The sequence below is a fragment of the Struthio camelus genome, chromosome 3, assembly GCF_040807025.1.
Source record: "Struthio camelus isolate bStrCam1 chromosome 3, bStrCam1.hap1, whole genome shotgun sequence".
Lineage (NCBI taxonomy): Eukaryota > Metazoa > Chordata > Aves > Struthioniformes > Struthionidae > Struthio > Struthio camelus.
The window spans coordinates 96,424,783-96,450,937 of NC_090944.1; the positions used below are offsets into that span (position 1 = coordinate 96,424,783).

The following is a 26,155-nucleotide window of genomic DNA, read 5'->3' on the forward strand; positions in this document are numbered from 1 at the left end:
AATTATTTTAAAGGAAAATCAATTTGTTTCCATGTACATTGAAAATTGGAAACTGGAGTTTGTTTTCAGTTTAGCCAAGTTCAAATATGACATAATTGTTTAATCCTTTTTATTAACTTTTCATTAATTATAGATGATACATAACATGAAAATTAATTGGTAGGCTAATTGTAGGAGTAAAACTATAACATAGCTGTAAAAGAAGTCCTTTAAGAAGGGGGAGCAAGCATCTTTCTTTCCCTTTGATTTATGAAAGCAATTGAAGTATACTTCAATATTATCCTCAACACTTGTTTCTAATGGACAATTAATTTAAGCTTATTTAAGAAAGTGCACGGAAGGAGCAAAAGGGGTGGGCTAACATTAAGGCATGATGTGAACAGCAAGTAGGGTGGATCAGAAATGAATCAGCAATTTATCATTTAAAGGCAACTGTCTTATTTGATGTACAACTTTCAAATATTTGCATCCAATACATGTTAAAAGTGTTGTAAAAGATTATTGCTAGTGCTAGTTGAAAACCAAGAAGATTGCATTAAAAAAATGCAGTTTCAAAATTGTGATTTTATTTGAATGAGGAAACAACAAATAAAACGTCTGTACACTTTCTTCTTCCTCCCTCTCCCCTTGTTCTGCGCAGTACTTTACGTCTGGTGGTTGAGATACTCAGCTTAAGCTAAGTCTCTCTTCTGGGCTTTTTACTGAGAGTTTCTCTCTTTTATGATTTGAGGGCTGACATTCTTGATCTTTTGAGAAGCAGGTATATTTCCAGTGAAGAGAATAAGAGTTTAAAATTTTCCTATTAGTTTTAGTTATGAGTTCAGTCATGTGCTTCCTGACCAGGACAATGTTATGAATCCAGTTTAGGATGGTGATGTCCTCAGTTGTGGGTTATGTGAAATACCGATTTGTTTGTTAGTCTTCTCCAAGTTACTAGCAGACAAATATCCATACCAGGGAAAGAAAATGTCCTCATAAAGATATTTGCATTGGGAATAACTGGAACGTGTGTTTTTCCTGGACTTATGCCTTTTCATCTTCTGTTCTATTCCTGCTGTACATGGGCTTGGAAAAGGCAGTTAAAAAATCCTCTGAAATTCCCGGATCGGAAGCAGAAGGAGAGGGCATGGATTTAACATGTTTGACAGACTGAGCAGGTCTGGCAGTTTAAAACAAAGTGCAGATGCAAGTGCATTCTGAGAACGTGTGCATTTCTACCACAACATCAAGCAAAATAAAATAAGACTAGGTTTTCCAAATAGATTGCAACAGTTATGCTTGGCAGGTTATATTTGAAAAAATTATGCTTTATTTGGGGAGGAAATGGGAAAAGTCCATACTGTTTGTTTAGGAAGTGCGAAAGGGTCACCTTTCTGTCATAGCCCATACATACGCTGTCTGCAGCAGGCTGTGTGCACGCGTTACGCTTCAGTTACTGCACACTGACAGCTGAAATGTCACCGTACGGGCATTACTCCAATTCATATCCTTCTGCTCGCCGTCGAGCGGTGGCATTTTCTGCTCCGTGGTGTGGGAACAGCACATGAGCAAGCAAGGGGGAAACTGCTGTTTTATTAGGATGTGTTTTCAGGGCTTTTACCTGTTGTGGCTTGTGTCGGAAGGGAGACAGCACCCCTTATTTTCGGTGAATATCGCATGCATCTTTCTGCTTTGCAAAAATTTTTGAACAGGCTTTGCTAATCTTGCCTATGCTTTTAAGACAGACAAAGCCTTTGGAGAGGTGCCAGGGTGTCCTGGTGCGGCACGGGGGTCCTGGGCTCGTGGTGCCCGGGGGGCTGGGGCAAGGGACAGCGCTGCAAAAACAAAACAAATCCCTCTTTGGGCATGCGTTGGCGCTGGGTGCCCTGCCATCGCCCGTGGCAGCAGCGGTGGCTAACTTCCAGAGCTGACAGGCCAGAGCCACGGTTTATGTTAACAAAGGCCAATATAAACCTGGAGTGAAATTAATCTTGAAGGTCCAAGATAGTCAGATTCTTTTATATGGAGAGAGTATTTTCCTAGTTTACTTATCTGAACACTTGGTATGGGAATGGGTGAGATACAGGGCTTTTTCTCCAGTAGCAATTGTCCTGTTCTGCTCTAAGCATGTACTGCTGTTTCCTTCTGAATTAAAAAAAAAAAAAAAAAAAGTACTAATTTTGAGCTACGCAGTAGCAATTAATCATAGTAATGCTAGGGCTTCTGTGTTTTATGTGTAAGCTGCAGAGTGTGTTGTCACAAGGTCTTTTATATTGTTCAGTGGTTACTTCGTGCCCCAGTAATATGCTCTGCGAAAACAAAATATAAGCGTGGAAAAATTTAAGAGAGTAGTTTGGTGCAGTCCAGAGGACTGGGCATCAGGCAGAGAGAACAAGTTCTCTCCATCCTCTGCCACTGTTCTGTGGTGGGACTTGAGGCAAGTTAGTTAGTATCTGTTTCTCCTTCTCTGTCTGAGATTCTTTCCTAAAGATTTTCAGCAAGTGCAAAGAAACTTATAGTTCTTTTGTAAAGAGAGCCTGCTTTCTGAGTTCAGTTTGTAACTTCCAGTGAAGAAACCATTTCTGTTGTATGGGAGATTCACAATGTCTCATTCTTCAATGGTTAGAGGTTCAACAAATAAGTTGTGGTGACTGCTGTGTAGCTGGATGTATGCCTGTCAGCAGAATAATTAGAAAACTTGCGGCGGACTTGGATTCTCTTTCTATTTACTAACAAGCTCATGTTGCAGCATGGAAACAAGTCTACTGGGATGAATCTGTGCAGAAAGAAATGTAATATATTACACATAACAGAAGTTGGAGGAAAAAAAAGAGACAGGGAGCAGGAAGAAAAGCTTTCCACAGTGCTAGATAATTCAAAATAAAATAGATATGAAATGCAGCATTAAACTGTAAGAATACAGAAAGCTCCATCTGTTACCCTATGCTTGTATGGCTTAATCCTCTCTTGTGTACTGGGGACAACTGTGTTCAGTTTTCAAACATTATTGATGGTCCTAGATGTTTCCAAGAATGGGTGAAAACTGATTCACCATATGTGATTGCTGTTTTACAAATTGCTGAGTACAAAATAATAGTAAAAATGCTGATCAGACAATGCAGCACTGAGTAAGGTATGTGGGATGTTTTATTAAATAAGAAACACTTATGTGTTTTATGTGCCTTTGAGACTCAGAAGGAGTCTTTTTTAATATATAATTTTTTAAAAATAATTGTGGATTGTCATATCACTTACATTAGCATAAACCTGGAGGAATATAAGTGTTTTGGAGTGCCTCCCTGCCTTGGTAGGCAGAGACATAGATTCTCTGGATAACCTTTTTCCCAAATGCAAATTGTTTTTGGTTGTGTGATAAATATTTTTGTCACTTTGTTTTATTCTGTGAATTCTTAACTGTGGCACCCGTTCCTCCAGTATTAATTGCCATGATTACGCAGAGGCGGGCAGAAGCACCATTAGATCCTGCACCGGAATGGTGCAGAAGAGTTTTATTCTTCGTTGCTTCTGTCGTCCGTGGAGCAGAGCTCTCTTCCCTGTGGTGCTCTGGCAAAATCATGGAGAGACAAAGGTGGTTCGAAGCATGAGGGCTTCCAGTAGCTCTAGCAGAGAACTGTACCTCTGAGACGAAGGAATCGGGTGCCTTTACTGCCTTCCTTTGCGCATCCCTTTTGTTTTGTTTTCCTTAGTTCTTTCTACATCCTACAGCTGGTTTGTTCTAGTTGGACATCAAAGTAATAAAGCAGAAATGAATCATCCATGCATCTGATGAGATAAAGACATTTTAACACAAAGTTTTATTTTAATTGTCTTTTATGGAGCATGAGGGAATTCTAAATAGGCAAATGAGCTTTCCATAGACATCTGTGATTAGCAAAACTGGCCGTTCCCAGAAAATGATAAATGAGAAAAAACTTGCCTTTTGCCAATTGAAAAAGGAAAATGAGATAAATGAGATTTTTTTTTCGTTGTGTTGTTTGGCGACAGGCCAAAGCCTTTTAAGTGCCTTTCAGAACTGATCGAGACATTTACAGCAGGAAGCAATAATAAACATTTTAAAATTTTATTTTAAATTCCACCTTTTATTCAGAAACCAAAGTACTTGTTTAAAAAACAGTCCCTTTTTAGTGATAGGAGATAGAATGAATCAGAATCCATGTGCAGCCTGATTAAACCAGGTACTTGATATAAATCCCATACCTGATATCCTCTGATACCCCTTTTACCTCTTCAGAAGTCAAGTTAAAGGACTTCCTGAGGCCCTTGCAGGAATGGTATGTTGAATGGAACATCTTCCTAGTGAAAATCATTTTCGTACCATAATCACAGCAGTGTCTGCTGACAGTGCTGTCTCTAGGAGCAGAACTCTTCCTGACACTATTCTGGTATAAACAGGTGACTCCAAGGACGTAACATGACCTGATTTAGTTTAGGTATCTCTAGCCAAGCAATGAACTGAAAAGTAGGTAAATTACCTGTGACATGTTGGCAGATTTCAGAAAATTGTACAGCTAGAGCTTCCTATCTGGCTGCTTAATTTATAAGGAAAATCTTGCCATTTAATTATACACAGAGGAAGATGAGTTTTGCATCCCTTAAAATACTTATTATACTTTCCCACGTAGCTGTGAGGGTGATTTTGCGTGTGAATACCTATAGGTCTTTTCACATCTTAAAGTAAAAAGGATTTCCTCACCTATTTGATTCTTTGCCTTTTGAAAATACAACTGATGTAAGGAACATTTTTGCTTATTGTTGATATATGGTTATGTACAACTGGAGGTGTCTGTCCAGCCATAATCGCATAAAGCCCTTTATGATGTGCAGGCTCATTTAACTTCTTTTATCTGGGAAGCCAGAACAGTTGGAATAATTGCACAAGACAGACATTTTTTCAATGCTGTCTACAGAGCTACACTTTGGAGCGCCCTTTGAGAGGGGAGCAGAAAGATTGTAGAAGCTTTATAATGTATAAGATAGACATAACTCTTCCAGGTCTGTGAATGATCGGCAATGCTTAATCTGAAAATATATCTGAGAATCGGGCTCCCTTAAGGCATTATTTTTCCAGACTGGAATCTTGTCTTAGTTTTCTCTGTGTCCTTTTGCCTTTCCTTTACCCTTTTCCATGTGTAATATCCGTGCGCGACCGCTGCGTTCCTACCGCTCGTGCCTTTCCTCCGCCTGTAGCCTCCTCAGAGCCAGCATTTCAGAGAAAAGAAATACACAAACCATTTATTCATTCATTCAGCCCTTTCCTGCTGCCTCCTTGTTTGGAAAGCGAGCAGGAAGCTATTTGCGACTGGTGACTCACCATCAGATTTTACGAGGGGATTATGCTGAACCTCACTGATTCACACACTCTCAGCTTTGTCAGAGGTCAATGTCTTGGCAGAATTCCCCTGTAAATACCATACAAGTACCGAGCTGTTGATCCTCAAGAGCTTTAAGTCATTTCTGCCTTCCATGGTAGCGGCTCAGTGTCTTATCCAAAGCAGCTGCCAACAGGGGGAAGAGAGGACAAATTCTGTGTCTTTACTGAAGAGAGAAGTTACCTGGCATTTGGTTTGTGTGGGGGTTCGCACTCAGCAGCAGCCTCCTCCCTTCACGCCGAAGCATGTACTGATTTTTGCTTACCTTAATTCAAAGAGTTGTTGAGATGCAAACATAAAATATGATTTGATATTGTTCATGGCTTTTCACTTTGTAATCTTCCTCCCCTCTTACTACGCCATCGCCTCCTGCTCATTTGTATCTCTACTGTACCATTTTCTGTTGCCTTCACTGAACATGCATGCTACTCTTTAAGGTCCCAGTCTGGTAATCCATGATCAGTGCTATCAGCTCCTTGAAACCATGGAGATCCCTGTAGGTTTTAGGGATAGGATAGAGTCCCAACTGGGAATGTTGCGTTTACTTCCTTGTATTTCTCTAAGACTGTCTGCGCGTTCCTGGACACATACAAATGACAAAACCACGGTAAGCTACATTCAGTAGCATATACTGAGGTTGCAGAGGCAGTCTGACAAGTGGTAACACAGCTGACTAATTAACTTTGTTTCCCTGAGCCATACCCATGAAATAGTATGTAATTTCTTGCAGAATGAGCTACTGTGCGGGTTGCGTGCAAGCTCCTGAAAAGGAAAACTGTTGGCTAATGGCTTACAAACAAAGCCAATAAATGTCCCATACAGTGGACACAAATGTGGAAGCATTCTTTCTTTTTTTTTTTTTTTTTAAGTGTTGTAGCCATTTTTCAGATTTGAAAAAAAAATGTTAACCCATTTATTTTACTTTTAAAATAGATGAAAACCTTGGAATATTAAGGTAGAAAGTGAAAAGTAACTTTCCAGGCACACATACAGGTTTCCATCCTTTGAAACTCCCGGTCAGTCCTATTCTGTGCAGGTTCCCAAGTGTTGCTCTGCTCCCACAGGACATTTCCAAGGAGCCCCTGGGTCTCCTTTTCCTGCAACTCTTGCCTTTCTACTCTGCACTGCTGTTGCACCTGTCTCAGGAAAGCTATCATACGGACTAGCTCCACTACCCCAAGACATGCCTCTGAAAGATGCTTTTCGTGAGTTACTGATGGAGACTACCATGATGCCAGTGATGGGATAACATGAAGAGCGTTCTCAAGTTTGTCGATCCTACCCCCCCATGTAGGCAGGTGGTCCTGGGCAGGGCTCGGTGAAAACACGGATCCTCCCCTCTGCCAATATATAGTATCCAAATAACAGAAAGCTCTGTGCGTGGGAGGATCTTAACAGAGTGATCATTTTTCTTCCTAACAGTCGTGTCTTCCCTGTGTGAGCGATGTCTTTTCTTTCTGAAGAGTAGAAGTGTGCTTCATAAGTTCTATTGCATAACACTCACATACACATGCAGAAAATTCATCTGTTACTGAAATAGTGCCATCACCTTCAGCTACTTTATGAACTAGTGAGTAAAACATCTTTTTTTCTAACGTAGGGCTATTCATTAGATGTGGATTTTCAAATAGTTTGTTCCATAAGCAGAAAATATTATTAACCATATTTCTTATAGATTTGCTTTCTGTCTTTTACCATCTGTGTCCTTCTACTACAAGTATATCAATTGCTCCTCCTGCCTCTGGTCATGTTCTTTACTATTGTCTGACTGGAATATCTTCAGTTGTGATCACTTTCCTCAGGTTTTCCCAGTGTTTTCTACTTAAGTTTTCAGTAGCTGGGCAGGATTCAGAAAAGATGGTGCCAGAACAGAACTGCAGATATGCCTGATTGCCAGCAGGCAGAATGGCTGCAAGGGAAGATAGATTAGAGCTGAGTTTTCCTTCTTGCTCTTTTTTCAGGGCATTCTTTCAATACTAGTGTCTGCATCTTCTATGTATCCATCCTTAAACTTGTAGAACCCTTGTATTTTAGAGACTCACAACTGCCTTACATTTTGAATAGATATCACTGAAAACTAGAAACAAAATACAAAGAGGTTGTTTCTTGATTCTGTATTATCATAATTTCTTTATTGCTAATTTTGCAAAAATTGCTTAAGCTGACATTAAAATTGCTCCTTCAGGTGAATATATATTTCATTGGAACATACCTGATTTGCTGGTTGTATAAATGTATTCAGGATAGTGAGGAAAACTGTGAAGAACTGCAGGAGGATTTTAGGAGATGGAGATTATGAGCTACACAGAAGCCACATGTGGCTCAGGCATTTTGACAAGTATCTGGAACCTAGGAGAAAACTGAAGTATACTAGGGGATCATTTACGTTATTGCCTGGGAGTTTGCTTTTGGCCACTGTTAAAAGTAGTACTCTGAGCTCGTTGGGCCCCTCTCTGAGGTAGTATAGTACTCTTACAAGTTTCCAAAAAGACAATGTGTTTTAACAACCAGGAAAGCTTTTTCAAACATGACAAAGAAATAAGAAGAGGAAAGGCATGAAAGTAAGTAGGAAAAAAAAAAAAAAACCCTAAGCATAAATTTTACTTGGGAAGAAACAACTCTAACAGGGAGAATTTAGGATTTAATTATTTAAAAAAAAAATAAAGTGTACAAGCCTGTATTTCTTATGAGGAGGTTTTCAGATATGTCACTTCTCTGGTACATGCTCTTATTTATAAAGCAAGAGGTTAATATCTTTGGTGGAATGAAATGTTTTCAGATTATTGGACAGGAAAATCTTTAGTTTAGCTGGATGTGTAAAGTGGGCTTGAGCACACATTCTCCACAATGGGATCAAAATCGTACATTTGCAGTTACTGACTTTGAAACTTTTAGAGAAACAAAGTCTGTTACAAAATGAGTTGTTTTCCCTGGAAAGAGATAGTCATTAAGGTTTGTTGACTTACTGTGGTCACCATATAAAATAAATATCAGCCCAGTTCCTTGTCACCAGAGAGTCTGAGAAATGGCTGGTTAACTCTCCTTAAAAGGAAAAAGGCCGTGGGTTTCAGATATCACCTTGTGAAAATTGTAATTACAGTTACAACTGTCTTGTATTGATCTTTATTGATTTTATTGGGATGTAATGGACTGAAACTAGGCTTCACATAGTTAATCAAGTTTAAATATTTTCTCTGTTTCTCTCTCTCTCTCGTTCTCGCGGGTTTTTTTGGTTTTTTGATTTTTTTTGTTTTGTTTCTTGTTATCTTACCTGTAGAAGCCAGTTTCCAAGCTAATTCTAGGGTAGTTATGGTTTTGGCATATGTTTTTTCATAAGCTATATTCAGGATTGTTAAGTGTTTCATTATTTTCATTAATTCATTTGTAGTTTGCACCAGAAGCAATGGTTTCTTTAGAAAGGAACATGCAGTCCTCAGCTCTCCCACCTCTCCTTCTGTAACTGGTAAGTTGTTTGAAGTTTTTACTGAGAATAAGAGATCTACTATCTTGAATTAGGATTTTAGTTCTAGAGAAAATGTCTTGAGTTTTTTGATAGTGGCATCCAAATTATCCCTTCTGAGGCAGCAACCGTATCGCACACATTCATTTCACTCTATTTTCATCTCATATGCTTCCATCCGCTTGGTTTTAAACTATAGATTTCAAAACTAGAAAGCAAGCTAGCAAATTCAGGATCATTACTAGTAAAAACTCTTTTTAATCATAATCAAATCTGTATTTTCTCTAGGCTTTAGTTATGTCATGTTTACACTTTACGCCAATAAGATTTGGAGGGAGAAAACAGATTTGAGCTCAGTCGGTACTATGATTTTCTTACAACTAGGCAATTGTACATTTTGGTTCAAAGCTTTATAAACTTAGCATGATATTTTTATTATTTTGTCTAAAACGTACTGCTAATTTACTGGGTAAAGGAATTTCAGATGCATCTTTCTTATTGTAGGGTTTAATTTGATGTCCTTCAGTGCCATGATTTTATTTTTGTGTTATGGATTTACTGTATTTCAAATTGTTTTCTTGTAACTTAGGTGCTTCTAGACTTACCTTTTTTTTAAAGCAAGCAGAAAAAAATCGGCACAAAGTACAAAAGGCTTTGTATAAAGAATTCTTGAAGAAGGGACAGTAGTGGTGAAATTCTAATGCAAATGAAACATTTTTGTAGTAACCTGTTTGTTAGCAAAGAGCCCCCTTTTCCTTAAAAACAAAAAATAACAAGCCCAAATCAAAGCAAGAAACCTCCTCACCACCTCCTCCCTTAGAACTTACTCTCTGGAAAAAAAAATACACAAACCTTTTTTGAATCTATTCAATACTCACAGTACTTTTGCAAAATCCTCTAATACTTTAAGACATTTTTAGACTGCATAGAGCAATAAGGTTAAGCATCTCCTGTGTACAAAGGTGTCTCCTGAACAAAAAATATATGTCTTAAAATTTTGAAGTTTATGAAAAGTTGTAAGTTTACAGGACACATAGTAAAAGCTCCACTGACACCATATACTCTGGAATGTGCCTGAATGCAATTACTTTTTAAAATGTAACCTGATCTTAAATAAAGACGTTAAGTAGAATTTATTTGTTAAAGAGGAAACTGCTTGTAATGTTCTAACAGGGTAAAACAATCATAGCTGGTTTTCTTCTTCCCCCTTCTGATTTCTGGCACAAAAGAGCATCACAATTTTGTGCTCTTCTAGGATATGTTAAGAACACAATTATATTGTGATTTTGTATAAAGTGCAGTTATAAAGTTACGTGGTTCTGTGGGCAGCCTGAGATAACTATCACAAATAATGAGGGTAGAGGGATAATATCGTGGCTGCACAGAGTATTTCACTTTGACCAAAGCGCCTCTCTCTGTTCATGTTTTATTGAATTATCCTAACAATTTGATTAAGAGATTGTGAAATAGATAGGATGTAGAGAAGGAGCGATAACCTGTGTTGGAAACCTTCACTAGCCTTGAAATGGTTCTCTCTTCTGACGAGTTGGTGGCTGGTGACCAGGCGTGCCCCATCTCCATGCTCCTCTCCTTCAATCACAGCTTGCTTCAGAGAGCAGATGGGAAACCAAAATAATATTGGTGAATGCGTGTGATGATACTCGGCAGTGCTTGCCACTCAGAGCGCTGTCTTGAAAGATGTTTCTCTGCAAACTGCCTGGCCTTAGTAATGCAGATAGAAAATTGCCAGCTCATCCATGCCAGGAAGAAGGAAGCTATGATAAAAAGGAAATTTCTGAGCATAAGGGCCATAGAGTGAAGTCTTCAAGCCTGGCTCTCTGACAAGAAAATAATGTTAGCATTTGGACCATGGTCTTATTCTTACATATACATTTGTAATGCCGTACTGCTGCTAGAGTTAATTTTTATGCGTTTTGCTTTTCTCATTTTAAGGATTTGGGTTCTCTTCACAGTTTTTTTTCTTTCTGATATGTGTAATACTCAATTTTTTTTCTTACTTTAATACAAAACCCTAAAATCACTACTGTGCCCACTTCCAACATGCAACCTTGAATCAAAACAGGCTGCAATCATTTATTTCAAATGTAAATAAAATTCTGAACAGTATTTCAATGTTTTGAAATATTTCTTTCTGATAACAAGGTGGATCCCACAGAGCAGCATGCGTGTAGTGTCTTCCAACTCTGCTTGCACTTTCACACAGGCTCGGTTGAGATTTTCTCCAAAATGTTGTCCGTGTTTCCTTGATAAGATTATAGAACGTAGCCTGAAGCACTGGAACACACACACCTGGGTGAAAACTGTGTATTCCTATGCCTGTCTTACCTGTTTTTAGTATAAGATAGCAATTTTGGTTTTGTTTTTTGGCAAAAGCTACCCATTAAATTAAAACCATTTGGCCAATTATTTTTCTGAATCCCTAACAATAAATTTCCAGGGTGGCTTAGGAAACTACTATTTCATGGTGCTTTTGTCTCCTCACTGCACAGTCAGTAACCAACTGATCCTGCAGTACTTTTGGCTAGTAGCCCACGGCTGAAACACTGTGAAATTCAGGATTCGTTTTGCTGAACGTGGTGCAAAGGCTGACAGGCCATACAAAGGCAATGAAGAACCAGCAATTCTGGCAGATCAAGATTTTGTGAGGACAAAAGGAAGAAAGGAACCTTTTAGGGGGGTCCCCATCATTTAGACCCTTGTCCCCATCATTTACTCTAGTCAGAGTCACCCGAAAGAGGGTAAAACCTTAAAGTGACCCCAAAGGAGATCACGGCAGCTCACTAGGCCTCATCTGGAGACCTCTTGGTGCTCCAGGGCCAGGCTTAGCAGGGATGCAATAAAAATTCTGGAAAAACACATGTGCCCAGTGGTGCTGTTGTGCCCTCCCCCTTGAGCGAGCTGGACGGCATGCACATGCATGTGCGTGGGATGGCCCTGGACGGCATGGAGGGTGCAGTGGGACTAGGAGGCGTGACATCAGCTCTCATGGGCTCACTCCCAGGTTTTGCAGTGAGTATTTTGGGCTGCCTGTGGACTTCTGCACGACGACTTCTGCTGTTTTGGCTACTTTTGTAGTAATTTAAACAAAAATCTCCCACCTCCTTTTTCTTCCTGTCATCTTCTGGATCCTGCAGCCTTCTCTCTTCCTGCCCCCTATTTCTGAGCTCCCTGCGCTCAATTGGCCTGGCCTCTCCTCCTTGCTGCCTGGTGTCTCTGACAGGAGCAGTAAGTACAATAGAAGCAAGCGTTTTCTTGTTCTTAGTTGCAGGGAACAGTGTCAAAATAGCCTTGAAAGGCAAAGGATGGGGGGGGGGGGAAGAAGTTTCTTCCATTTTATACCTTGTTGTCTCTTGTCTGGTAGAAGATGGGTGAAACAAGTCTGGAAAAAAGCTGTCAAATTCTATGTGATCTCTACTGAAAAAAAATATTTTTTGTAAGTTTTGTAGTTTAGCTTTTCCTTGGTGTTAGATGTAGCAACAGCACGAGGAACATTATTATGTCAGCCTACTTTGCCAAATTTCAGGAAGGGTACTTTATTCCTTAAAGCAGAAATTTTCCATAGACCAAGCTTTCTTTGTGAATCTCTGAAAAGAGAAAAAGTCCATTGACGTACAAGCCTACAGCCCACATGACTGAACTAGCAAAGTTACAAGCCACTGAAAAGAGTGATTGAGGTTATTTTAGTTTACCTATGCAAACGTTGGTCTCTTAAGCGTAAGTGTTTCTACCTGTCCCCTCTACAGAAAAGATATGTGATAATGAGTTTCAAAGCACAGTGTTCTACTAAAGTCTGTCAGGTACTTAAGCCTATGATTTCTCTTTCATTTTGTAGTTCTAATTCTTATTCTAATGGAAAAAAAACAAGAATTTTGTGGTTCTTCAGCCTTCTACCTAATGTTTATGATGTGATTATGCCTGCATGTAAAGTATGTTCTTGCTTGCTTTTTGGAGGCTTCCTTAATGTCTGAAGGTTATCCTTTAGGTCGTAGCTTTTATAGGTTTAGCATAAGCCTTTAATCTCACTTTAATGATTTTTGTGTGTAACCCATTCTTGTAATTATTACTAATAAAGCTACATAGCAAAGTACAGTATATCCAGCAGTATCAGAATTCTTTATCTTATTTGTTTATATCTTATTAGAAAAAATACTGCTTATCTCATGTTGACTCTGAAAAAGGCCCTTCTAGTCCATGTTACAGCACAGAGGAAGAATAACATAGAGAAAGACTATTCAGATTTCACTAACAACATCTTGGTCAAGGAAGCAGTGTTAACTTTGTGGGAAAGGGCTGAAGATGTGTTGTTGTTGCCTGGGGTTAACTTGTGATAAGGACTATACTAAAATAGTAATAAAAATATATTTTTTTAAGTAGAGTTTTATCACCCATATAAAATCAGTAATGTAATTTGACTGTCTGGGGTTTGTGCAATGTTTACTTATGTCTTAATAACGGAAGGCATCTGCCTAACTAATTTATTCAGCAATTTAGAGAGTTGCATATATTGTGAACTGATGAATGTTCTGTTACCTCTAAGCATTTAAACTTCTTATTTGTCCTAGCAAAATTACGTGTTCTTTAGCTATTTTGCGATACTCTGTTTTCACAGAAAAATAAATGTATTGAAGCTTTCTAATGCTCCTTTCTTCCTATTGCCTGTCATTTGCCTCCTACTTTCAGGATGCCACTTCCCAGACAGTTCTAGCCATGAGAAGAAAATTTGCTGACTATGCATCTGATGGCTCTGCTGCTCTTTGGTCCATCAGAGAAAATGCTCTGACAAATGGGACAGCTGGCTGACTTCCCTAAGAGACAAGAAGAGCCACTTTCCTGGTTCCTGTGTTCCCTGATTTGAATTTCTCATCCTCCTTCTCCCCAGACCTGCCCTTCTAAACAGGCAGCCTGTGAATTGCTGGAGCATTGCTGACGAGCTTCAGTGTAAAGTAACAGTTTACACTATATACTAAATGTTCAGCAGCTCATCCTTGTAATGTACAAGGTAGACTGGAGGAGTACAGTATCATCGCTTTTCAACTTCTTCCCAGTGGGTTTTTAAAACGTTATTATTTTTTGTCCAGTGCTGTCTGCTGCATCCTATTAGAAATGCCATATGTTTCTGACTTTAACCTCTAACTGTAAGATCCTTCAGTCTTTTTGACTGATGCCTGATTGCACTGTTGCAAGTCTATAAATGTTGGCCATTTTCCAGCTAGCAGTATGTATGGGTTAAGAGAAAAGCAACAGTGATACCCAGGGTTGCTGAGAGCTCAGTACCTGTTTTATTGCTAGTCAGCAGAACCTATCTGACCTTCACATGTGTTTCGGAGAGAAAGAACACCAGGGAATTTCATTTTGCCAGTAATTCACAAACTCTGTATCTGTAAGTGCTTCCCAGTTTTTCAATAACGCATTTTCTCACACTTTCCTTAGTGAGTTGTTCTTGAGTTTAAAAGACGCATATAAGTTACTTTCCACTCTGAAGTGTTGTCATTTTTTTTTTTTCATTTTGTTTCTCTAGGTGGGGAGGAAAGGGTTGAGCATTTCATATCTGCATCTGTCAGAAGAAAACATGGTGAAAAATCTAAAGCCCCAGTGGAAGACTTTACAGCCACTGTGTACATGATTTCAAGGGAAATTATAACTAAGGAACCCTAGAGAAACACATTACATTGAAAGTTGCCAGATACCTGTAATACAAAGGCCATGAATGGAAAGAAAGTTGAACAGTTTTAATTATTTATACGACTGTGATTAATGTCAGTGCATGCATGGCAAAACGGTCAATGATTGACCACTTAAATTACCTTATATGGTGAGACTTTATCGTGTAACCCACAGACTCTGAAGTTGCTGCTTTCTTTTTTTCCCCTCTTAAATTTATCTTTGCTCCCAAGAAACCAGGGTTGTTTTCATATTTTGTAATCCCAATTACTGTCTGTAATGGGTATTTGCTACACCAGCTTGGGTGTCCTACATACCAGTGAACAGGAGGATGAATGACCCTTCTGGGGAGGTTAAAAACAGAATCTGAGTCATCCCTTCACTTCAATCCAAGTGCACATAGCTGGTGTTGACATGCATTAAGGAGGAGATGCCGTGAAGCTGTTCCAACCTTGTTTCTCCCAGGCAGATTTTATTACAACATAATATAGGTGGTATTTCAAGCTTTATTTATTTTTTCCACAAGTGATGATGTGGCCAGCATGTTTAGAGGTTTCTTATTAATTAACACCAGTTAATGAAAGGATTGGTAACTGCTCTGTGGGCACATGCTGAATGCAACCATTTGCTGCTTTCTTTGAGTAAGCACACCAAGGGACCTGTGTTCTGTTCTCAGACTTCGTCTGTGGTCAATCCTGGGTGAGGGAAGGAGTCACCTTCTTTTGATCTTATTTTTTAATTAACAGTTACTGCTAGATGATTATGCAGTAGCACAAATTCTGCTCAAACTGTCAGTTCTGACTTTATTCATTACCCTGTGCCACACAGGCAAAAAGTGACAAAATAACAGCTCAGAAAAAGTTGACTTTGGTTTTACATGGGTCATGTAGCACTGCAGCACAGGAACTTCTATAATTTCCTAAAATATTATTTGGTTCGTAGAACACGAACATGTGAATGCTTGATTTGCAAAGCAGTATCAACTGCTGTTCGCAGGATTTAAATGTGTTGAGAAACGCATTCTTTGGCATGTGATATTTCCTTTCTGTTGCTGATACAGTAAACAAAAAACAAAAATCCTCTGGTGGGACATATCCAAAATAATTATTTTCTGCAAGGTGGAAAATAAGCATGAAGTTGCTCCTTTAGTGTGAAAAGAAGGAATAAGATATTCTTGACCTCCATCAGTGAAGAATCAGTTAGAGACCCTATAGTAACATGGAAGTCGGTCTTTTCGCTTCTGTAGCTCATGGAAGGGTTATGCAGCACAGAGCAAATGTCACCTTTTCATTATGTGTTTGTTCAGAATAGAGCACTCGCACAAGAACTATATTAGCCCTATTCTTCACTTGATGTCTTGTCAATGGAGAAGAGCAAGTGGCAAAGGAAGTTCCCGATTTAGGAGGAAGGCTGCTTAAAATTATGCAGCTGTTTAAATTTTACTTGGATGGTATTAAAACTACAATTTATTACTATGCACATGCATGTAAGAAGTGTTATTCAGAATCTGTTGATGTGGACTGACATGCTGATTCCTCTCTTCCGTACCTGTACAGCTGCAGAACAGGTGTTTTCCCACAAAGAGCTTAAAAAACGTTCACACAAATCTAAACATAGCATTGTGAGGCTTCGTGCAGACCTGAATAAATAACCAAAATGTAGATGCAAACCATGGTTTTAACTGGAAACTGAGGAAAACGTTCATCAATACAGATCTAATAAATACTCAGCAGAAATAATAGATACCACTAGTGACTATAGTCTGCAGTCCCACCTAAATTGCAAACCAAATTGACATTGCTCATCGGTGCTTGGTAATTAGAATTATTATTTTAAAAGAAATTAAAATGTTACAGAGTATGGAAGCATTGAGGCAAACAACCTTAATTTCATTGCAAATGCTGAATGAGGATGTAGTAAGGTGGGAGATCATTGTGGAAAAAGTAATAAAAAGATGTAAGGGAAATGTAACTCACGCTTCGTGGTCTCATTTCCATGACTAGAAGTCATGTTCACTATTCAGAGATCACGAGTGAATGCTCCTTACTTCCCGAGACTGAAAATTTGTGGTTTAAAAAGTTAATATTAGCCAATGCCTTGTGAAAGCTCTTTTTTTTTTTTTTTTTTTTTTTTGAGTTTTGCATGCTTCCAGATGCATTCTTAATTACTCAGGCTCCTAATGTAGGTTAATTACCTTTAGGTTTTGGACATTTATTCTTTTTGGAAAATAGCATTTTGATGGAAAATCATATTCTTTGGTATGAGTAGTCGGTTTGTCGTTGGAAGTATAAGCTGGATTGGTTACCTTTTGAAAATAGGTCAGTGGCTAATCATAGAGTTTGTATCAGGACTAAAAGGCCCTTTATCAGTACTCATTAGTCGTTGTGGTTATAAGGTCTTACTGTTAAAACAAACTTCAGAGTTCCAAGTACTAATACAGTATTGCACAATTTTAAAATATTGCATATTCATAACATTAAACAAAGTTTGATTAGAACAACAATTATAATTGTTGCCGGGGCCAACATGTTCAGTCATTTGGCTATGATCCAATTTTGTTCGTTATAAGGGGACAAATCCATTCTGTTTCTCCTCCTGCCATACACAATTAATATATTGTTACTCTTGAATGTGTTATAATAATCAATTGCCATTTAGCATGCTATTAATGCAAGTCTTAGCATAACTAAACCTAATGAGAGAATTAATTTAAATAATGGAAATGGTATAAATAGCAAGCAGTTTGAATATAGTCAATGATTTAAAACAAGTTGTACATTTTATCATAGAAGCTATTTAGCACTTGTGCACGTTTACACAGTATGTTCTGGTTTACATAGGGAGTAGCTGGCAACACTGTTGTATTTTTGTCTATTATCTTTTTCTTACATGATACTAGGTAGCAACAGAGCTTTCCACTAATTTAAAAAGCCTTAATTGCTAAAGAAACAGGCCCAAGAATTATGCTTAGAATTAGAATTACAGATGCATACGATGTTTTTGTCGATGCATGTCAATGAATACATTGAGCAAATACGTATGTATTTTGGGTCAGAGGGGTGCATGCTGAGTTACTGAGGCTGTCATTGTATGACTGACTGCATGAATGAACCACACACCGTGTTGTCCTTGTACATGAGGAGGACAAACTTGAATAACCTGATAATAAAGAGTACGTGAATGACTCAAGAATTTTATCTGTTTACACTGCGTGTTTGGAGTGAACTCCTCATAATTAGCCTTTTACTGGTTGCGAAACGCACACAGAATATCCATGGTTTCTGATTAATTTACAGTGCTGGTTGCTTGTTAGAAAAAAAAGACCTACTGCAGTGCCAGCATAGATTTTCATAGAGAACAATGCTTGTAAACTACTTCTGTCATTCATCATCACTTTCTTCAAAGCAGCTTTTCTAATTAAGTAAGTGAAATCAATTGCTAATTCATGTCCTATCCTACGTTAGCTCTATGGAGCATTCAAGAAATTGTCTTTTCTTAGAACTGCTTCGGTGGAGACTGTGGTGAGGCATAAAAGTTGTCTAAAAGTTGTTGCACATTTTTAAGAAGTGAATATGGGAGAAAACACTTACCTCCTCGTTGGAGACTGTCTTGAGTCAATTTGTATTGCAGTTACTTTAAAACACATAGTCTGTGATCATGCGTCAGCCCTTCGTACTGGAGGTAGCTACAGGTGTCAGTGCCGGTACCCATGTTGGAGCACCGTTGACCTTGCTGGAGCAGGCTGCGGGAATACACGGTGCCCACGTAGTGTTGATGCGCAGGAACCGGTGCCTTCATGCAGTTGTGTGTGTGACTGTAATTTCAACCAGGTGACTTGTGTCCAGCTGTGAAATCACAAATGAGCTCTTACTATACATCTGTGCCACTTGAGTGCTGGGCACAGATCAATAGTCTGGCTACAACAGGCAGATTTTTAGTTGTTTGCATTTCAGATTTGTTTTTTCTCTTTTAAAGCATTTGATAAAATATTTTAATTGTTGTTGCGAGCTAAATTTCAGTTGTTGCAAGAGTCTCATTGGCGTAGAAGGCTGAGATTTAGTACCTTTCACTAACTTTTGGTAGTTTCCTTTAAAAAACTTCTGTACTGAGAATACTACTCTTTTGTGGTTTATGTGTTTACTCAAACAGTATAATGATATTCTTCCTTGCAGGAGTAATTTTTTTCTTGTTCTTAAGGTGTCTGAAAAGGGCAAAGTCTTTTTAATTTCCAAGTCTATTTAATTTCATGGGCAGTCAAAATGCCACAGGAAGGGCAAAACTTGTGTTATTTTGGCTGTGCAGATATTTTCTTGAGCAATTCAGGCAGGCAGCAGAAAGTCTAAACTCCAGTTTTCAGTTTTAAGTTGGTCTCTGAAGCATCCTTAAGAATAGCAGGGAAATCTACTCTTGCAAATTCACATTCTTGAATGGCAAAGTCCTCAATCATATGATTAAATGGTAGTTAAGGGATTCTGTTAAAACTGATAAATAAAATTCCCTCATATTTGAGATGTGATGATTGATCATGTGACTACAACTAGTCCACTGAAGTCAAAATGGAATGCATTTGCTTTAACCGAGTTTACCATAAGTTACTACAGTGCAGTTATTTAGAAAGGTGTAGTTATTCAGAAATGATAACTTGACTGCAGCAGTTATCTCACCTTGACTGCAGGAGTTACCTGACCAGGTCCTGCTCGTTGTTCACACTGACTGCTTTCTACATCTTGCAATTTCACATTGACTTGTTCACATTGACTGCTTCCTACGTCTTACAATTTCTCCCATTGCAAAGAATATACAATGTTTGTAAAGTTTTTGTAGAAGAAACTGCTTTACTGGAACGGGCTGATAGACTATCAGCATGGGCTGATAGACAATTAATGTGAGAGTTCTCACATTAATTTTATATATATATTTATATATTTTATATATATATATAAAATATATATATATTTATATGTTAATTTTATATCTTTTAAAGGAAACAACAAGGAGACTCAACAATTCTCCTCTGACAGTTTCCTTAAAGCATAAAAAATTTAAATTTTTTTTTGTGTTGTTTTGCTTGTTTTGGGGTTTTTTTTTTTTGGTCTATCTGGGTTTTTTTGCTCATTTAATCACCTAGAAGGAAGTCCTTGAATGAAGTCTAAGGGAGAAATGTAGGTGAAAATTTAACTTTATGATTACCCATATCAGGGTCTTGACAAGGCTGGGCTGATGCCCTTTCATAAATTTATCATTGAAAGTGATGAAACAAAAGTTATTTGAGTGACAAATAGATCATTTTATCTAAATATGTTCTGGTAAGATCTCATTATAAAGATATTGATTCTTACTGACTTTATCTGGAAAAGAATCTGGAAATGATCTGGAGAAGATTGTTTGCAAGACCCCAAACGACCATATCAAATCTATTTCAAATTTTTCACATTTAATTTTAGTTTAATTTAATTTTAATTTCGTCTTTACATAGCCTTGTATTTTGGAAGTTTGTACTGTATCATATATTGGCATGTTATAAGAAAGCTATGAACTTGCAATCCTGAGTTAAAATATACGTTTATTTATATAAATATCGTTTTCGTTAAAAAAAAGAAAATCTCAAAACAAGGGCATAGTTGATATGCATTTCAGTATTAGCAGTGCTGGGTTAAGCAGTCTGCCTTCTTCCCTCTGTTTGTGCCTCTCCCTGCATCTGTTACACCAGCATTGCTGACTTTGTAGCCAAGTGGCAAACTGACTGGGGAAACAGCTCCAACTTAAAAAAAAACAAAACAAAACAAAACAAAATGTTTCTGGCAAGTTATTCTTCAGCTGGACCAGTTCCTGAGTCAAGTTCGCTTTTGCTGACAAGGCAGTGGGAACAAAAGAATAAGGAGCCCGGTGCAGGATCTGCTTAAAGTTGATGAATAGCCTGACTGTATTTGAAAAGACACAGTTGTGTCCTTTGAAAGTCAATGTGTTAGAAAATGAGTCCAAGAAAGTATTCAGAACCCCGCACAGATCAAGCGCAATGATATGTTAAGAGAGTGTTTTTTCCTAAGCTTATTTGCGTTGACTTTCATGGAAGTCTCCATCAGATTGTAATAAAATACTCTCATGTTTCAGAATGAAAATGGAGAATTTATTTCTTTTGTAAAATATATCTGGATAAGATTTGGTTGAAGTAAGCTTTTCTGATGAAGTTTTGTCTTAAAGCCTGGACAATTTAAGTATTACTTGGCTAAGGATTGTTAAGGATAGTAATTCAGCATTTCTTACAGATTTTTAGAGAAGGAGGGCAGATCTGGAGGGCTAAATGTTTGGATCACTCATGTTAGTCCCTTGGGCTACTAACAGAATTAGCCATAGGATTTAAGCAGAGGAAGGGATAAAAGAAAGATATTGTTGATGCAGAAAAAAACAATCAATCGAAAAAAATCTGAAAGTTACTCACTTTGGTTATGCTTTTCTCATTAAAAGTGAAAAGAACATAGATTCTGTAGCTTTGGAGATCTGTACAGTTCTCTGGAAAACATGAACCCCACTTTAGAGAGATTTCATAGTCTCATTCCCTCTCTAATTAAAATACATTTTGAAACGCCATGATTTCAAAATGGCGTGAAATGCCCATGAAAAACCATCCACAATGTTTAGATCACATATTTCACTTTGGTCTTGAATTCATATTAACCCAAGATTTAAAATTAAAAATAATTGAAGTAAAAAGTTTTTTTTTTAAGATAAAATACTTAAATCTGAAAATACCAAAATGGGATCCGTCAAAATTGTTAGAACTCTCCCATTCCTTTCTGCTTCACAATAAAAAACAAATTTGTAAAATTTTCACAATTTGAGTCAGTGTTTTTGTTTAAGTAGTTGCACTTTTAGGGAATTCTGAGGAACTGTGGGGGAAGAGGCTCTGTAAAAGTTTTTTTCAAGAAGTTCTAATTCAATGTTTCCAATAAGTAGCACTCAGTTTTCACTGGTTCACTGTCTGATTATCTTTTATGTTGTTTTTTTTTTTAAGATTTTGATGGTTATGGCAAGATCTTTCAGCAGTGCGTGGTGCAATGGACTACAGGTTGGATGATTTACAGTCATCTGAAACATGATATATACTTCACCTCTTCCTTGTCCATGGTGAGTTTTGTTACTATATTGCGTACCTTTTAAATACTTGATATTTACTTTAGAGAGGGAACTAAAAGTTTGCAATAAGGTGCATCGGATGGTGTTCGCATTGTTTATATATACACTAGCCTGGAGCTGTTAGTTTGCTGTATACGTAGAAAACAGTTCTTAAGCTTTTTGATGATGTTTTAAAAACCAATAAAAATTGTCTTACAAAAATTTATTCTTTTGTGGATGATTTTGGAGCTGTGCAAAGATCCTTATTCTCACCTTGAATTGTTGTCACGCTCTTCAGCTTGAAGGCATATTCCCCTCAATGTACAGTGTTTTAGTCCAAGTTAGATTCTGTCCAAACGTTCTTTCTGATTTTGATCTGACAAGCCACAATGTGAACACAAAATGTAAGAATCCCCAAAATTACAACTATTTTTAAAATATAATTCAAACCACACAAAAATATAATAAATTGCAGTAAATATTTAGGAAGAAAAGGTTTACATTTTATTTTTGCACTGCTTTTATATTTCTATGTTTACGATTAATCTGCTTATAGTACTCATGAGCAATGTTAAGTATGGTATAAGCAATAATATTAAAAGCAGGCTTCTTGTAGTATAACTGAGCTATCACTTCTGATTTACACAATGTCCAGACATGCAATAATGAGATCCAAAGTACTAGTTGTTCATTTGGCTAAACACATGTTAAACTTTGACAAACCAAATTTGGATATCAAAATGTTCCACTGACTGCTATTTAACACACCAGAATAACACTCCTATCCAAATATCGGTTTATGCATTAGAGGTTAAAATCCCTGCTGCCTTGCTTCTCCTTTTTAAGGATTTTGATATGGCTCTTATGCTAAAGTTTGTAAGTCTTTGTGAACAGTCCTAGAGTTACTAGAATACTGGTTGACCATTGTTAAAATCTTTCTGTATGTTTGTCACCCTTAGGTCTGTGATGAGGGTTCAAGTTAAAAGAAAAGATCTGACATGCCAGCATGAAAGGCAACTTTCTTTTTCCCCTCATGTTCTGGATGTCAGAATCGTTATTGTGCAGAGGTAGTCAAAAGTACGGAGAAAAGTGGGGAGAGATATAAGCATTCAGAATAGAAGAGGCAAATTAATGGCATTAGTCAAAGTTATTCTTACGGTACGCTTAAGTACTGTAATGAACTCAGACAGAGGCAGTACAGTTTCCAGAGATGTGTTTGCACTTGATAATGAAAAGACATGTTTAAATATCCTGTATAAATGGATTGGGATATTTGCCAGTGAAACTGGTTACTATTATTTTTGGTGGAAGTAAGTTATTTACATAGTGAAATGCACGGATATATAGCACATCTTTTTCATCCTTTGGAGGGCATTTTCTGCCTGCTTGTCCCTCATCCGTTCCAGCTTGCTTTTCATTTCAAATGAAATATGTCTCAGGTACTAACCATACTACTCTGAAACCAAGGAACCAGGTAAATAGCAGAGAAAACATCGCGTCACTTGTTTCCACTAGCAAATTATTAAGCAAAACGATATTGCTTGATGGGTTATCTAGCACCTGTTGATTCTGTGAGGCAGTTCCCCGGGTATTCATTGAGTTCTACATTGTTCCCTAACCAGGCTTTTTATTTGCCAAATTAGCTGACTTGCTTCAAAGAACTGACCTTTTCTTTTCTCCTCTTCCTTATCAGCAATGTGCCATACATTTTTGAGTCTGTTTATGCATCCTGAATGTGCACTGATTCATGATGAAGTAAGGGCCATGTGACAGCTCTGGTGGAAGAACTAATTTCTCTAAACAAAGAAAAGGTGGTCTATCCTATATGCATAAACACTGGGATTTTGTCTCCTTTGGCAGAGGTCTGTTACAGCATAATTTCCAGGAATTACGCCTTCTATCTACTAGCATGAGAACAGAATCAAGTCTGCTGTGTTTCCCTCATGACCGAGCTAGAAAAAAGAAATGATGGCATCTTAAATGTTTTTTTAGTAAATGTTGCCACTTTGTATTACCCTGACGATTTAAAAAAAATGGCAACATGTTCATTAAAATTGCACCTCTTTGCAGTTAAAATATTCAAGCAAAGAAGAAGTGAGTGTGAAGGAAGTCTTTGTCCTCACGTTGCTATCGTGTCTACTTGAGAGACTCATGTAGTCTCTCAAAAGCCCAGTGCATTAGCCTACTGCTGCTCTCATCCCGGATTAAATCTAAGGTGGATATTAGGAAGTAAATTGAATGTTGGCACACACTATATTAAACCTATAGGTTTTTCTATGTAGAGCTATAGTAGCTTGGAGACTGTTATCTGGAGATTAAATGGCTTTATTTGTCAAATCCAAACTCTACAGGAGAAGAAAGGATATTCAAGGTAGCAATATGCATTCTGAGTGTATAAAAATAATAATAATAATAAAGGATTCTGGTTTGCTCCCAAATCTCATACTGCATTAGCTAGAAGAGGGAAACCGACTGCAGAAGGTTGCATTTAGATGGTTAAGCCAGGCTTTTAGAGAAGTGTCCCAATAATGGTGGGATAGAAGCAGGACTTGCATGAAAAGGAAATAGAACGTCGTACAAATAAGGGATGCTGGAAATGCAAAATTGTACATAAGCTCCTATTTATTCAGTATCTGCTGTATCTTCATTCTGCATTGCAGCAGCTGATATCAACATTGGCCGTTTTTTGTCACTAGGAAGCACATCCAGCTCCACTGAAATAACAAAAAAAAAATTGAAAATTACATACATAATGCTGAACTGTCTTCTGTATATTGAGAAATAGCTACATGGTATTCTAATATTGAATGTATTATTTTAAAGATATTGCCTGTGTAAAGTCAGTACAGAAGGATGGCAAAAAAGCTATAAAGAGCAGATGCTAGATGCTGTTTAGGAGACATTTACGGTAAATAAAAAGAGAATGTATAAAACATTAAAGGTCAGGATATCTACAAAAAAGATAAGTGATTCAGACCATATGTTAAGCTATAAGAATAACCAAGGAATTTTTAGTACATAATCATATCAATTTGCAGTGAAGGCACACTGATAATGAGTCTAGAAAGCTCAATAAGAAACTGTAGCAGGTGTCCCAGTGTCCTAATACCTACGAGCTGTATTTCCTGAGCATGGACAGCAACTTCTAAGGACTGCATCAGTAACTGCTAGGTAGTGTTGTAGTTCTATTGCCAGTTTAAAAAAACAAACAAACAAAACTCAGAGAAAGTCTAACCCTGGATCTCAAATTTTGGATGCATTTCTCAGCTCAAAACAATCTCTATCAAAATCACGTACTGAAACATCCTATTTTAACACTAACTAATGGAAAGCATGGGTTTTGAATGTTTCTACTTCTGAACTCTTATCATCAGCCTCTGACTGCTAATGGCTCATCATAGTTTACGGACATTGTTTTAACTGAAGTAAGGTGTTCCATTTAAATTGTAAGTCATCATTAGTAAGTATTAAAAACCAATTTTTATTATTATTTTCATTGCTTGCTCCTTCTGGTGGAAACTGAGGGATCTACACACTTCTATTTATTTTGCTTAGGATGTTAGTCCATTAGAGTTCACACAGATATGTGTACTGAGGTCTGGGTACATTCTTCCTGCCATGCTACCTACTACCTGAACTGCCTGATCACACCATGAATTTCATTTGGATGCCAGCAAAAATAGTATAAGAGGTATGCTAGAAGAATCGGAATGAAGCAGGGAGCTTACTAATGCATTATTTATGGAAATCACAATTCTACTGAGATGCATCCTGAACTGAGATGCCTGCAGCTAATAAACAGAAACAAATGAATAATTGTTAGCATTTGTCTTGAAAATTTCTGGTTTGGGTAACTTTAAATGAGATTCTTATTGCTGCCTCAATATATTCAAATGAAGTAAGAATTCCCTTTTCCTTTTCTTTTCATTTTCTCTGCACTTAATTTTCAAGTAGATATTGTGATCCAGGACTGCAGTGTCCCAAGAATCTTGAAAAAAATTATGCAGCAAAAGTTTCAAAAACTACAAGGGAACTAGTCTCAAAGTTAGCTTTTGGTTAAGGGAGAGCTGAGTAAGCTAAGAGGAATTACTCCTGATGTACTAAAGCTAGCAATTCTCTACTTGTAGAGGATCTTGACTAATGAGTCTCTGTCAGTATGCCATGATTGATATACTAGTCAGAGGATCAATGAACCGTTTTATTTCCTCTTAAATAGTGTCATTGTAATGTGAGCATGATGAAATTTGGCTTTAAACGAGCTGCTGCAAGGAATTTCTTTATCTGAATGAAGATCGTACAAATATTCTGACTTTTTATAGGTTTGAATTTATGTATAATTTTCTTCTAAATTCATTTTCATCATGCAACTACTACTTTTTTTTTTTTTTTTCATTTAAAAAAATTAGTAAATGAGTAACACAGTGCTTGGAATGAGGAGAGACTCCATGCTAATGTTACTGGTGTCTTTAAATTCTATACTCTTTCGCGGCGCCAGGCTCTTAAAGAAAGTGCTTGGGGTAAAGCTTCAGCA

General features: G+C 37.5%; 1 protein-coding gene across 3 annotated transcripts in view; it reads left to right on the forward strand.

Moving 5' to 3' along the window:
• CHRM3 (cholinergic receptor muscarinic 3) overlaps positions 1–26,155 on the forward strand; it is a 278,715-nt gene that overhangs the window by 65,404 nt on the left and 187,156 nt on the right. For 2 of the 3 annotated variants that reach the window (XM_068936459.1, XM_068936460.1), the window contains exons 2-3: positions 8,758–8,832; positions 21,524–21,636. The gene's annotated coding sequence lies outside the window, so the exon portion shown is untranslated. The remainder of the gene's footprint in view (positions 1–8,757; positions 8,833–21,523; positions 21,637–26,155) is intronic. The other variant, XM_068936461.1, reaches the window with a different exon arrangement.